This window comes from Lynx rufus, unplaced genomic scaffold (genome assembly GCF_022079265.1).
Source record: "Lynx rufus isolate CCGP_SWC_20201006 ecotype Redwood Valley unplaced genomic scaffold, mLynRuf1.p SCAF_15, whole genome shotgun sequence".
In the NCBI taxonomy this organism is placed as follows: domain Eukaryota; kingdom Metazoa; phylum Chordata; class Mammalia; order Carnivora; family Felidae; genus Lynx; species Lynx rufus.
In genome coordinates this window covers 57,760,663-57,776,556 of record NW_025814829.1, presented here as the reverse complement: position 1 = coordinate 57,776,556, position 15,894 = coordinate 57,760,663, and positions in this window count along the sequence as shown.

Genomic DNA, 15,894 nt, shown 5'->3' with positions numbered 1-15,894 from the left:
TGGGGCCTCTGCGATTGACCGTAAGCGGCTGGACCGGAGCTCCTTGCCCGCCCCCAGCGCGCAATCTCCTCCAATAGGAGGGCGGCTTTGCAGGAGGGCGGAGGGAGTGGCGGGCAACCGTCGGATTGACAGGGAGACTCGGCCAATAGGAGAAGCGAGCCGGAGCTGCCGCTCGCGCGCGCCAATCGCGGACAGAAACTGTCGGGGTGGGCTGGGCCCGGGCGGGCGGGGGCCGGCAGCGAGGCGGCGCGGGGCGGAGTCCTCGGGCGCAGCGGCGGTGGCGGCAGCGGCGCCCCTCTGGGTGACTTGGCCGTGAGAAAGTGAAAGGAGCCCGCAGGCGGCGGCGACAGCTGCGCTGGGAGGGGCTTGTCTCCGGCCTCGGAGGCCTCGCGCGCCCTGGGGGTGTGGAGCGAGCTTTTCCGTGTGCACCGTGACCACCATAAATACACTTTTAAACCTAGTGCGGCTCGTCCGCGCGGACTTGCGCCGGTTTCCTCCAGAGGCAGGGCCCCCGGGGACGCCGAGGGCCGGAGTCTGGCCTGCGGCGGCGCCCGGTGCCCCCTGTGCCGCGGGCGACGCCGCCGGCTCCTCGCCCCCACCCTCACCGCCCCCCCTCCCCAAGCGCGGGGAGCAGGGCCGAGGCCGCTGCCGCGCCCGGTCCCCAGGTGCGCACCCGGGCGCTGGGGACGCGGCCAGGCGGGGAGGTAGGTCCGGCTGCCGGCGGCGCTTTCACGCCCCAGGTGCACTCGCACTGCCGCAAGTGCGCACTCCCACGTGGCCACATTGTAGAGAACTACAGTAAAATTGGTACTTGTGGAAGCCCAGCCTGATTCCTTAATTGGCACGTACTGAGCCACAACGTTAACCTACCGAGGGAAGATGCAGGACTTGCCCTCCCTTCAAATGAACTTTTTATTCGGTCCCTCTTCTTTGCAAGTAAATTGGGTTAATCACGGCCATGAAGCAATGTAGAAACTTCTATTCGCAAGAAATTAGAAATCTTGTTGAGGCAGGGGTTACAAGTAAAGAGCTGAACAGCAAGTTAAAAAATGGTTCGAGAATGTGAACTAGAAAATTGCACAGTGAGGAAGTCAGTACACTGGTAATTGTCGAATGAAATGTGTTTATTCTTTGGTAACTGAAGCGGGACTGGCAAGCCTGTTAACCAACTTGCCAGGAGACCTTTCAGCTGGGCAAAATGTGCTTTCATTTTGTTCCAGGTCAAATGGGTAAACGAAGTTGAAAGTGTTGTGTGGGCAAATCAGACATGTTGAATTACTGATGAAGTAAAAACAGGAGCACGTAACATGCCTGGAACTGAAATACTGTTAGGATATCCTGTTAGAAACAGTAGTGATGGTCTCTACTCTTTCCTCAAGTTTTTCGTATTGCCCTCAAGATTGATCGCTGAGGCCAAGGCCACCCTGTAATAACTGGGTTTTTTTAGTCCGTGAAATAAATCTTACGTGTGCTTCTGGTGAATTCTAGATCTTTTCATCTGTTGGTACAAGGCCCAATTTCAGTTTGACCTGTTTCAAGTTAGGAAAATTTGTAAGTATTCTTGATGGATGAAATATACCATATTTCATATATATATTTTATATTTTATATATATTTATATAGTATATGTACAGTATATATATACTTTCCGTTATATATATAATATGTGTGTGTGTGTGTGTGTGTATGAAAAGGAGCGCATGCTTTGCCAACAAATTCAGGGAAGAAAAAGGATAAAATGTTTGCATTCTCAAAGCTGTTTCTCATCTATTAAAAGTTAAAAATAAGGAAAGTAACAGATCTCTGGATGAGTAGACGTAATAGTGAAATATGAAAAAATAGTGAAAAAATAATGAATTCATGAGAAAATTAGAACAGATTATCCACAAAAAGCTTAGAAACTCAGTTCTGTGGCATATAGAGCAAAATCACAGCTGTAAGAAAAGGTTTCACAGAATGCATCTAGGAGTAAAGGCACCAGAGATGTGCGCACATTGATGCGTCAAGAGTCGTGAGCGTTGTTTTCTAGATCTAACAGCCATTACTAGAATTCATTTTGAGGGCTGAGTAGTGTAGACAGAAAATATAGATTAAATGGATATTTAAGGAAGCAAGTATGTCCTCTCAATTATGTAAAAGATTTTATAAATTTATGACAATGCATGGACTGCCCATACATTGTCAGAATCAATGAAAAACATTTCTGGAGTATTTGCTGTGTTCAGGAAAGACACTCTGATGAGATGGAAGACAAACAAACGTGAGAACAGGTTCTGTCCTTCCTGGGGTTTAAATTTAGCTGGGAAAGAGGTGGCATAATATGTAAATACCTGAAACAACAGAGAGGCTAAATAACAATTTAAAAGGATATGAGCATCAGAGCTAAATTTAATATTCGGTTGTTACAACCATCTTCTCCCTGCTCCTTGGTGAGGTTGTATTTTCTCTGCCTCTTTTTTTACATTAAAAAAAAATGTTTTTTCCTGACCGTATTTTAAAGTGTCATAAACTTACTATAAAAATACTTTTAATCATCTTTGGAAAATCATCAGCATACAAATTCTAAGTAAAGCAAGACTGATGTCAGAGGTATCCTGATACAGAATAATTACAGTTTCTACTGGGTGCCCATTAGGAACCATGGAAAACTATTAAGTCAGACTCAAATAGCCCCCTTAAGTAAGCTCCTCAAAGTGGGGTCTATTTACCTCTACCCAACAGGCTTAGCAAATTACCAAGATAAAAAGCTACTTGACAGAGTTTGAAAGCCAATAATTTTTTTCCTCTCTGTCACAGTGAGAAAAAAAAAAAGTGCAAAAACTAGTCTCTAAACCATTATAAAAATGTACCATTGCTTTCCTCTGAAAAAAATCCCAATCCTCTATAGTTACAATTAATCCATACTTTTATGGGAGTCCTGAAATTAAAACTGATACAAGTCCATCTAACCATTCATGGTTAATTTCTTGCAGAGAACAAGTTTTATGTTTTAATAACGCATGGATTTCAAATAATAACAACTTAACACTATAAAATGTTGACAGACCAAATAAAATTTAATTTGATGGGCAACTCCATAAATGGAGGTCTGACTTTTAAATGCGAACCACAGGTCAAATCTCTGAAAAAATCAGCATCTTTGTTACTCTTTGTGCAATAGGTCATGTTGAAAAAGTTGTCTATGCAATTAATTTTTGAATATTGACTTTTTATAAACTTCCTGTATAATTGGTTTTTTTTTTCTCAAAACATTAGGGAGGCAAGCATTAATAATGAAAGACCAGATAGTCCCAAAGTGTAGTATTTTGCATATGATAACTATAAAATGTAACAAAATGTGGGTAGAGGTTAACCTGACTTTGAATCTGGAGAGGGAAAGCATACTAAAGAGTATACTATAAAATGTGTTAAAGCTTCTATTAAGCCTAGACTCTTTCAATGTTATAGCACACATGACATTCTATTAACTTGTTTAGATTCTCTCTTTCTCATTCTTTTCTGGCTTTTAGAAATGAACAGGCTGAAATGGCCTAAAGGTAGAAAGAGACACAGAAACACAGCTGAGACAATAGTAAAAAAAAAGAAATGAACAATTTGGAACACACACTACAATAATGACATGAACAGGGAGCATATTTCCCAAAGCCTCGTTTTTAAAAATATATGTTTATAATCCCGCAAAACTGTTATATACCAAATCATTCCCTGGGTTATAAATTCTGTAATACTTGAATCTATTTATTGAATTCCTCAACTCTGATAAGCCATAAATAAGAGATAATTCATCCTGATTCTCAGCCCTGAAGACAGAGATAATGTTATACACTCTGGATGAGAGATTCTTAGTAGATTTACACAGGGCGCTGGGGATACACCCCCAATGCTAAAAGCAGAAAGAGCCTACACCAGTAATTCAAACCTGTTTGAAGGTTAAGGGCAAAAGAAGAGCAAAAGATACAGTCTTCCCAGCACTGTTTCTCCTGTGTAGCCAGTTTTCAGTTGCTTGCTGTAAATCAGTGCTTTTAATGACCATCATAAATCCAGAGACAGCATCATGGGTGAAGGAGGCTGATGGCTTAGGCTTGGTTGACATCAGGATTGGCCAGCCACACCTCTGTTCTCTCTGTCTCTCTCTTCCCCCACCCCTACTCTTTCCTAAACAAAATAAATTGTTATGGACAAGCCTACCAGACTCCAAAATCCAGATGTTGGATGCGTTCTGTTGTTGTGAAGGCTGCATTAATTTGGGTAATTGAAAGACACATTCATTCAACCTGTGGGTTTTTTTAGATTTAATTTTTAAAAATAATCTGATGGAGCATGTAACTTTTCCAGATGAATAGCTTCTATAACGGAAAGATTTGATAGGAACCTATGACATTTATGCCCCACTTTTTACCAGCATAAATCTTTGAGTTTTGATTGTTCTAAAATTCTGTAAAATATATAGTAAATAGGGGTAGTTTGTTTTGTTCAAAATGAAAGAATAAAGCTCCTAAATATGTAAATGCTAATATTCTTAATTATATTCAGTTGCTTAAATTGGGACTCGTAGAAATTCAGTGCAAATGAACTTCGCTAGAAAAGCCGAAATAAAGAGAATTAGAGAGATTACCAAGAGGTATTAATGCTGTACCTCCACTATGTGTCAAGTATGGTGTTTCGGACCAAAAGGAGCACCTGTGTGTCCACATTCTGACGCAGAAAGACAAGTTTTTCTTTCCTTTCATGCTTGTTCCGCCCCCAAAATGCAGCCCTTTCTTGGACTTGAAAATGGACAGGAGGGAAAGTGATGCATCTCCAAATTTTTGAGAACTTACGACACATTAGAGAAATACGGAACTGCCTTCTCATGGTCCTTGTAACATCTCTACTACATCCTAGGTGCCAACAATACACAAAATAGTATCATCCCTCCCTTCAGGACCTTGTTATGTGTAAATGTCATGGTGGACACGCTGGACAAAGACACCATTTGTTTTTTGTTCAGTGGCTAATGAATGCATAGCAACCCTAACTATTATAATCATATAAAATTGTATTAATAAAAACCTTTGCTTATACAGAAATTCTGTAAATGTAATGCAAAGTCTTTATACATACCAACTTCAAACTATTCCTGGTAATAAGAGCAGACAGAAGGTAAAATCTCACTCCAGAAATTTACTTCGCCCTTAGCGATAACATGCGACTCAGGAAGTTACTTCCCTCACAAAGAACCAGCATTTATGCTTAAGACTAAAATGATTATTTTTAAAGTACTCATTTTACAATGCAAATGTGTATCTAAATTAAACTCAGTAAAAATAAGCATTTTAAATTGAAGCCGCAGTAATGACTTTATGGGAGACAATAGGAAAAGTGGGTCTTGAATATGAACTCAGAGAAAACAGATTTCAAATTTCTTCTATGTGTCTCGAAGCTTTCTTTGTTTCCTGGCTGTGTACCTTAATGTATTGGCACATGTTTAATTGAGAACCTGTTGCTCTGAAGCTGTTGTACAAAACTGAGGCTGTTCAGCAAGGTCATAGCAAAAAAAAAAAAAAAAAAAAATTGGAGGGGTCGTGGTAGTGTGAGTCAAAAAAAAAAAAAAGAAAAGAGAAAGAAGAAACTGACAACTAGTGCACATTGGCAAGCTATGCCTTAGCACTCGGAATATGGGACAGGTGCAGGAAGGGAGGCTTACTAAGACAGAACAGCAACAAGGGTGTTCGTAACAGAGACACATGCACAACAGAGAATTTTAGAAAAAAATGATAGAGAACAGCAACATAGGTGATAACAGCTTCATAGGGGAGAGGCAGGGCTGTAAAGAACATGGAGAAGATGGAGGCAGTCTAGAAGGATGGAGAGAAGAAAAGATCCCACTGGGAAGTGGTCTGTGCTTAGAGGTCTTGGTTGGTGGACGTGGTCCTGGGTGGAGGTGGCGGCGGCAGCAAAGGAGAGAAGGAGAGAAAACAGAGATGTCGGGGCGCCTGGGAGGCTCGGTCATTAAGGGTCTGACTCTTGGTTTCAGCTCAGGTCATGATCTCAAGGTTTCGGAGGTTGGAGCCCCGAGTGGGGCTCCGTGCTGACAGCGTGGAGCCTGCCTCTCTGCCCCTCCTGGACTCCCTCTGTCTCTGTCTCTCTCAAATAAATAAACAAACTTAAAAAAAAAAACAAAACAGAGATGTTACTATTCCTTCCTGCCTCTGCTGATCCCTTGCCACTATTTTTTTGTCAAATCACATCTTGCTCTTTGTCCTTAAATAATGCTTTAGGAATTAGCTAGCCCCAAAGTAAAGAGAATTAGAATATACTTGGTATTTAACTTTTCCTACACATTAAGTTGTCACTCTCAGGGCAACTGCATATGGATGAGTGCAGGCAACTACTCATGCAAGCACATGCCTACCTCATTAGTTTGGTTGGTTTTCTGATAAGACCTGCTTGATAAGAACTTTCTTAACATAGACTCAGAGCTTCATAGCACACTTACTACATAGTTTGGGGTTGACCTTCCTTATGGAGAGATGGTGGGGGTGTATTGGCATTTCGTTGAGGAATATGAACTATTTATCCACCTACCTAATCACATTTTAGAAAATCATTCATTCAATGGTCACTAAACATCGACCACGCATAGGGCCTGGTGCTAGGCTCTTCGGCCTCCATAGATAGCATGTGGCCTGTCTCATGACCAGATGCATTAATTAGCATTGTAAAGAAAGAAGATTAAACTACTGGAATCAAGTGAACCAGGAAAATTCCCATGATCTAAGATACTGATTCTAGTTTTTGTTTGCTAACCTCCCTTGATAGGATATGTGCTCCCTCTTTTGGGGACTTTTTCTATGACCTTAACAGCTGTACCCTTAGCACTTAGAATGGTGCTGGACACAGAATACACACTCCAGAAAGATCTATGAGCAGGGAGGGAGGGAAGAGAGAAAGGAAGGGAGGAAGGGGAGAGATGGAAAGAAACAATTTATACCTTTCTATTTTTCCAGCTGGAGGGAATAGCACGGCTTTACATGTTCAGCTGCTCAGGAACTCAGGAAAAAGTGAGGAGTACACCTTATTCTATAGACTACCAGAAAACCGTCCATTTACTCTCTTGGGAGTACTCTGACCCAGCGTAGAAATAACCCAGATGGATGTGGTAGAGACTTTACTTCTAGTAAGAGCCTCAGTAATTCTGTAGCATATGTAAAGAGTATTTCATCTCTGAGGCATTTTAGAAATGAGTTATTGCTCAAAACCTCTTCTAGGCAGACGATTTGTTGTTATTTTTGTTACCGGGAGAAGACTGTTTATATGGAATGGCTAAGTAGCTTATTTAAGGCCCAATATTAAGATTGGTGAGTTGCAGAACTAGTTAGTCGTTGATTCATTAAGTCATCATTCTTCAGGTGTTTAGGCCACTCTAAAACCAAAGAGGAAAAGAAAAGCTCCATTGTTTTTAAACAAATTAAAATCTGCTATGCTTTGAAAAAATACAAGCTCTCAGGTCTTGATACTTAAGGACAGAGTCCAGGATCTCAAATGAACCACACAGATAAGCTAAAAATACAGCGAAAAGAATTATCCCTCACTTTTCAAGTGTAGCTTCTACTGCAGACAAAGTCATTGGTGGATATAAATGAAGGAGCATCCCAGAGAGAGATGTTTTCCCTTCCTGGAGATCCTACTAAGACAGTAGGGTCCTAATAGCAGTAAATCTGGTGCCGAGGAATGTATAAAACTGTATATATGGGCGCATCCTGTGACCATGAAAGATAAAAGATTATATTTTCATTTGCATGGTTTGCTGGGTTTTATTTGGCAGATACAATAACACAGGCTACGCAGAGCCCATAAAACAAAGTGAGAACAGCAGCTCATTTGGTGGCAGAATGTAGTGGTTACGGCTAAAGGGCTTCCATAATTTATCTCAAACCCTTATGCCTACATTTATTGTTGTTTAAATGAAAAATCAAACTCTCATGGCCATAAGGAGGGATCTGGTCAGAAATTTGATTGAGATCCTTTCTTCTCATACAGCTTCTGAGATCATCAATCTGTGATGCTGAAAACAACTACAGAAATAACCAAGAATAAGCAGTCTGACCTAAGCACACCTGTACTTCATGTCTCCAATCCTGCTTCTCTCAACAGCCCTAAAATTCCCGCAGATTGAGACTGGGTGAGGACTCCGGGTCTTGTGCATTGTTCTGACTCGGAACTCCTAGTGAGAACAATCCTCAGCCCTGGTTAAGAGATGATGTTTAGCATTCAGATGATGTTCAATGCAAATAATACTTGGGGGTGGTGGTGGGTGGTGGGAAGAGGCAATGGTAAAGCAGGGTCGAGGCGTGCGATGTTGACCGAAACCATTTTGTTCAAGTATGGTGTCTTTTAATATTATCAAAAGCATTTATTTTATACATTTATCTAAAAGGCAATATCTAAATTCATGATTTTTCATCACTTTATTCTTGTTATGTTGCAAGAGTAAAAATGTTGGCTCTCAACTGTGAATGCTCCAGCTTGGGTTTTGCTGTGTTAGGTGTAGATTTTTATTTTTTATCTTTTTTTAAGAATCAGACTGGAAATACAGTTTGTTAAAGAGAAGCCTGTACCATATTATCAAGTGTGCATCTGGATAAGATTTAAAAATATCAGTGATTATCACACCAATTTAGTGGAAATAGAACCATATGATAGATATATAAAATAACATCATCGTTTTATTTTCTGCAGATCTTCTAGAGGTAACATGTATAATATTGATATGTAAACATATATTTTATAATGTTAATGAAAATTGCATACCATTCAATGAAATGGTAATGTTTACTATTTCCGGGCTATTGTAATATTTGTAATTAAAGTAGTCTTAAAAATAAAAGAATGGGGTGCCTGGGTGGCTCAGTCGGTTGAGCATCTGACTCTTGATTTTGGCTCAGATCATGATCCCAGGGTCGGGCTCCGCACTGAGCACGAGCCTGCTTGAGATTCTCCCTCCTTCCCTCCCTCCCTCCCTCCCTCTCTCTCTCTCTCTCTCTCTTTGCCCTTCTGCCCTGCTTGCACTCTTGCTCTCTAAAATGAAAAATAAAAATAATAAAAAATAAAAATAAATTAATTCAATTATTTTTAAAAGACCAATATACCCTCAACATACAAGTTAAATAGGTATAAGAATAAATAAAAATATATAGCCCAAATTTTACCAACCATGAGCAAGTAGTTAATTTTGAAACTGAGTTATCCCTCTTGGTTTTAGCAACTATTATTTTCAGGTGAATCAATATGCGTACTAAAGTGATTAGCTCTAACTTTCCAAATCTGAAAGTTTTATGCCATATAGGTTGTTACTATATACACACATGAACCAATCTGGAGAGGAAAGGCACATTTTTTAAGGTATTTTAAGCCACTACTAACTGCAAGTAAATAATTCATTTTCCAAATCATGAGATAACTGACAGACTTCATCTTGCTTTGGTAGTAAACCCAGTGTGTGCGGTGTGTGTGTCTGTGTGTGCATGCACATATGCGAGTACATGTGCACGTGTGTGTGTGTGTGTGTGTGTGTGTACATATCGCTTTAATTGCATAGTACTCAAGTTTAATAGGAAACAACTACAAGAAAAAAAATTGAGGAACGTTAAAAAACAAATAGGATATTATACATTTTCTTTTCAAACAAAAATGTTCCCGTCCTGATTCATTACAGCCTTGTGTGTTTGCCCTTCTGAGAAGATGTTTCCCAGCTAGTCCACATACATCTTTCAGTCAGTTGACTTCGATGGCCTTCCTGTGACTGCAGGGAAAATCTGGCAAGTGGAAAGAAAAAAAAATGGCAAACTAATACTGATTAAGAGAATGTCAGAACGAGAGAGAGGAGAAGATCAGAGAAAAGGGGAAGAAAAAAAGAAAGCAGAATGAAGAAAGCCAAATAAAATTAGGCGAAGTTTTAGGAATAAAAAAAAGTATACAAGTTTCCAGTCAATTCATTTTGTTCCCAGTACAGAATTTTTAAAATTGGAAATAATATGCCCTAATATTTTTACTTAAAATCTCTCTTCGCTAGACTAAAAACAAGGCATCTAATGCCTTGTGAGCATGAATATTCAAATTCTAGAATCTTAATAGCTTTGGGGCCATGCTACTGTTTGGGGCTGTCACTCCAGGAACAGATGTGAAGACTTCCGAAACAAGAGAGAAGCGAGTAAGAAAACAAAACCAAAAAATGGTAATTTTTTTTTTCCTTTCAAAGACATTCTACCATGAAGAAGCATCACTTTCTGAACTGCATGTTATCAAGGCAAATAGTTGTTAGTTTGGTCAGAGTGAATATCCAGATTCTGTTATGCTAAATGAGCGAATGGAATGATTGAGTTTACAACCCCCCCACACCTCCTTGCTATTTTCCCTCAAACCTCACCTCCATCACAAAGAATTTGTAAGTTGTTTTTTTTTTTTTTTTTTTTACTTTTGGGTTCTTAAAGCATATTATTAGTAGTAGTGGTATTAGTGTTGCAATCTCCTAAAGTCCTTATTTTCACTCAAAATTACAATACAGGGGACTATGGCCAATGCTATGCAGATGGCCAAATAGATAATAAAGGCTCAGTTCATGAATAATATCCACTCAGAAAGAGGACAAAAGCAACAGGAAAAAAGAGCCCAAATTGGACAAAATGTGCATGCTATATTTAAAAAAAAACACACACGCAATCATTGTCAGAGATCATTAAGGGTGCCCTGTAGTTTTAATGATATGCCAGTGGCACCAATTTGATGTGACTGTTTGCTCTTATAGTCAATAAAAAAAGTCATAACTGCCATCAAATTTAAATTTAATTTATTTTCTACACAGCCCTTTCTGTTTTCCTTGTTTTTTTTTTCTTTTATAACATTAACACTTTTTTTGTTAAAAAATGTGTGAAAGATTAATTTGTAGAACGAGGGGGCTGTGGGTGCACAGCGCAGGACAGATGGCGTGGGTGGGACATGGCAGTTTTCGTCTGCGGCATCATTTTGTTGTTGCTGTTGCAAGTGAGCAAAATAAAGCTATGCTAGCGCGATCATCTCTTTGGGGGCCCCTCGGATAAGGTGTGTGGCTTTTCTTTACGTGGACCCTGCTGCCTGGGGACACAGCCACCCCCTGTGCCACAGCCAGCCCGTTCATGAGAATTCTTAGCCCAAGAGCACTTGAATTTTAATTTTTTTTAAAGTTTATTTGTTTACTTTGAGAGAGAGAGAGAGAGAGAGAGAACGAGCACAAGCAGGGGAGGGGCAGAGAGAGAGGGAAAAGGAGAGGGAGAGAATCCCAAGCAGATTCTCTACTTTCAGCCCCAACTTGGGGCTCGAACTCACAAACTGCAAGATCATGACCTGACCAGAAACCAAGAGTCGGGTGCTCAACTGACTGAGCCACCCTAGGCGCCCCAGCACTTGAATTTTAAAATTGCATTTATATAGAATTCCACCCAACTTTTGTATACAACAGAATGAAATATACTCTTTCTCAGTAAGCTATTTTGAAGTGAATTTACGATCTGTCCTCTCTGAGATCCTGTATTGTAAACCCAAAGGCATGAAATGATTGATGCAAAAAAAAAAGAATGATTTTTTGTTTTTAAAAGAGGGAATTTTGGGGGGTTTGCACCAGTCAAAAATTCTCACATTCAGGGGGGAGGGAGGGAGAAACGATACAGGTTTATATGCAAAGGTTCAGTTTTTGCCTTGGAACAGCCCTAATTTACACATAAGTATTGTAGGAGTTCGCTATTGTAAAGGTTCTTAGTGAAGAATAAAGCAATTACCACAGAAAATCACTGTCATATGGCACACACAGACATTCGAGAAAAAGTAAAACTTTGAGAAGGAGGAAAAGGGGAATTCAGGACAGCATGTGGGAGGGAAGATTCGAGTTCTTTTTATGCACAAAGAGATCCATTAACAATATCTTTATCAGTTTCCCTTCTTCCTCGTTAACTGAACCAACTTGCGGTGCCCAGAATATGAGAACGTGATTGCAAATAAATGATTTGGGAGGAGGGGGGAGGAACTAAGTGGGCATATGAAAGTGGTTGGTGGTTGATTCATGGCAGGACGGATCTGCCTGATGAAAGATCGCCACCAAACCTTTGCCTCAAATCCATGTTTCTGTTATCCGAAGGCAAGATAGCCCCCTAAAAGAAGGTTAGTGGCCAGAGCCACACGTGTAATTCACCTGCAGTCCTGTGTCTTCTGGAGGACAGGGTATTTGGTATTCAACTCATTTCTTACTATTACTCTGTTGTTTTCCAATTAGACCCAAGCCTTTCCCGGAGAGGGACTGCCCCACATGCACGGGTTTGGGTGAGACAGTTTGTACAGGGTCTCAGGCTGCTGCAAGCCGTGTAACTGGACCCAAGTCGGAACCTCAGTTTCCACCTCTGTAAAAACAGGGGTGACCAGACGAGCGCGCACGTTCATTACAGAATTGGCGGGAATGCAAAAGTAGCTTAAAGCATGGTCCTTTGCAAAGCAGTCCGCAGCAGGTGGTTAATTAGCCCTAGTTTTCTGGGAGTCACTTTTTTGACGTTCCCAACACTTGATGCCCAAAGGCACTCAAAACCCCAAATCCTTGGTATGAAACATTCCATCTGTTCCATTGGGGGCCGCCTGGGCAAATGCAGTGTTTGAATGTACACAGGTTGGCTAAAGAATGAGGAAGAAGGATAAATACAATTTGAAACCAAATATACAGTTTATTTGGGAGGGCATTACTGATGTCATAGGATGTTGAGGGGAATCTGGTATATGTATTGGATGCCTGGAAAATACGGGGCACCAAAAAGACACAGCATAAAGAAAGGTGTCGACCCCATATCTTATTGAAAGGGAGTTCTCACTTGATCCGTATTTATTCTACCAGAGTTTCTCCATGATTCCTTATAGAAATGGAGAACAGGAAGTTCTTACCATTCCCTCAAGCACACCCAGACATAAACAGACTTAGAACAGGGACTACCTACCCACACATAAATCAATACCACAGTCGCAATGCTAGCCTTACATTGAAACAATTGCAGACCCTGTTATACTCAGGTGGGCACGGAATTACTCATTTCTGGGAATCCTGATACACAAAATGTAAAGTATCTTTACTCTTCCTTTGTTGTCTGATGCGGGTCTATTTGTGCCCCAAACACTGGAGAATCGTTAAAATTCACGGACTCCAGAGGAATTCCGATGGACTGAGAGTAAGATGGAAACGGTAAGCTAAATGCATCACATATTTTTAAGACAAACAAACATTTGTAGGATGTACACAGAGGTCCGTCCAAAATTGCCTTCTGTATAAGTCTATTTTTCCCTCACAGCAACAAGTTTGTGCTTATTTAATGTGGTAGAGGCTCTGGAATCCATCTATATAACTGTTTTCCCTTTTGTGTTAGTAACATAACTCATTTTTCACTAGGTACATGGCTGCTCAAAATAAAACTACATTTCCCAGCTTCCTTTGCAGTGGCGTTTACCTAGATGATCAGTTTTGGACAACAAAATACGGTGGAAGTGTTTTGTGGCAGTTTATAGGAAGCCCCCCTTAAAAAGATTGTTAATATGCCTTGTGACCCGTTTCTTCTTTGCCCTTTGAATTTGGCCTTTAGACCAGGATTGAGAAACAAGGATATTGGAAACATACTTCCTGTTTATTCATTAGGTAAGGGAGACCTGGTGCTCCTATTCCTTCTCTCCTTCCTGGAACACAGCGGAACTGCATTTCCCAGGCTCTCTGGCAATTGTTTTGAGGCCCTGTGGCTGAGTTCTGCTGAGTTCCTCTTTCCTACTGCCTGGAATATGGATGTGATGGCTGGAGCTTGGGCTGACATCATGGACCACGAGTATGAGAGCCACACAATAGGGAGGCTGGAGAGGTGGCGTCCAAGAAGCTTCTGAATTTAATGACTTCCTAAAGTAACCATACTAGCCCAGGACTGCTTGCTTCTCAACTTTGTTTCTGTAAGAGAAAATCCAGTCTATTTGTTTAATGCCTGGTCTTTAGAGTTTCTTCACATACAGCTGAACCAAATTCTAAGTGATGCTTTTATATGCCTTTCCCTAAAGCACAGTGGACAGTAGGGTATATGTTACCACTAAAGTTTGCACCTTTAAATGAAGTACAATATCATGTAAATATGACAATGTAACAAAGGCTATATTCAAATATTAGATTCTTTTTTTTTTTTAATTTTTTTTTCAACGTTTATTTATTTTTGGGACAGAGAGAGACAGAGCATGAACGGGGGAGGGGCAGAGAGAGAGGGAGACACAGAATCGGAAACAGGCTCCAGGCTCTGAGCCATCAGCCCAGAGCCCGACGCGGGGCTCGAACTCACGGACCGCGAGATCGTGACCTGGCTGAAGTCGGACGCTTAACCGACTGCGCCACCCAGGCGCCCCTAAATATTAGATTCTAATATACTTCCAAGAACACATATCTAGCATATGAAAAAAAATATCAGGAGAAATAATGGTAGCTGTTAGAACAAACACCCTCTCCCTCAGTGGCTTCATAGAAGGTGTATTTCTGACGTAACAGTCTGATGCGGATTGCTAGGGATGGAGGAGGAATATGGGCGCCCTGGTTCCATGCAGCTGTTCGGACACCAAGGCTCTGTCTACGTCAGCCATCAGTCAGAGACTTGGGCCATTTTCTATCTATGGCCGCCCAAGCCTCAGCAGAATAGAGACAGTGTGGCGAATGTGTAACAGTCCAGGCCTAGAGTGGCTTTTGACACTTCTGCCCGCATTCTGCCAAGGGGAACTCAGCTACAGGGCCCCAAAACAATTGCCAGAGAGCCTGGGAAATGCAGTTCCGCTGTGTTCCAGGAAGGAGAGAAGGAATAGGAGCACCAGGTCTCCCTTACCTAATGAATAAAGAGGAAGTATGTTTCCAACATCCTTGTTTCTCAATCCTCATCTAAAGGCCAGATTCAACAAGCACTACATGCTCAAGGAGACAGCTCAGTGTGTGGCAAAATATCCTTTTCAGGTCATTTTGTGCTGAAACATCTAAGACTCTTAACATTTCTGATCATGGAAGATGAGCTCCCTAAACAGTGTGACTTCAGTCACAAGCCCTGGTCAACTACAAATTCTTCATGTTCTTAACGTGTTAAGTGTATACATTGAGATACTGGATGCCCTTAAATTACCTTATAGAGTGTCTGTAGCAAAATATTATAGACTCGTTATGGTTAAAAAGGATCAAGTCCAACTATTTTTTTTTCCTTGACTTTTTTAAGCACTATGCACAAACTTTTCCTGTAATACACTTAGTTCAATAGACTTTACATTTTTACCAATGCTTTTTAACGAGACTCCAAAACAATTTTATAGCTAGGTTTTTAGTTTTATTTTTTTTAGTTTTTTAACGTTTATTTTTGAGAGAGAGAGAGAGAGAAAGACCGAGTGCAAGCGGGGGGAGGGGCAGAGAAAGAGGGAGACACTGAATCCAAAGCAGGCTCCAGGCTCTGTGCTGGGGCTCGAACTCATGGATCATGAGATCATGACCTGAGCCAAAGTCAGACACTTCACGGACTGAGATACCCAGGCTATATCTAGATATATCTAATCTATAGCTAGATTTTTAATAGGGAAAACAGAATATTTCTCCAACACGAAGACCTTTTTTTTTTAAAGTTTTTGTTTCAAGTTTATTGAGGTCTATATACTTGACAAAAATTGTATATATTTAAGGTATACAGCACGATGTCTTCTGTTTTGTGTTTTCTTCTTACCTTTTGACTCCCTTTCTCTCACCGTCTACCACTCACCTCTGGCAACCACTATTCTGTTCTCTGTGGCTATGAGCTTGCTTATTTCTTGGCTGGTTGGTTTTTTGATTTGTTTTTTAGCTTCCACATGTAAGTGAAA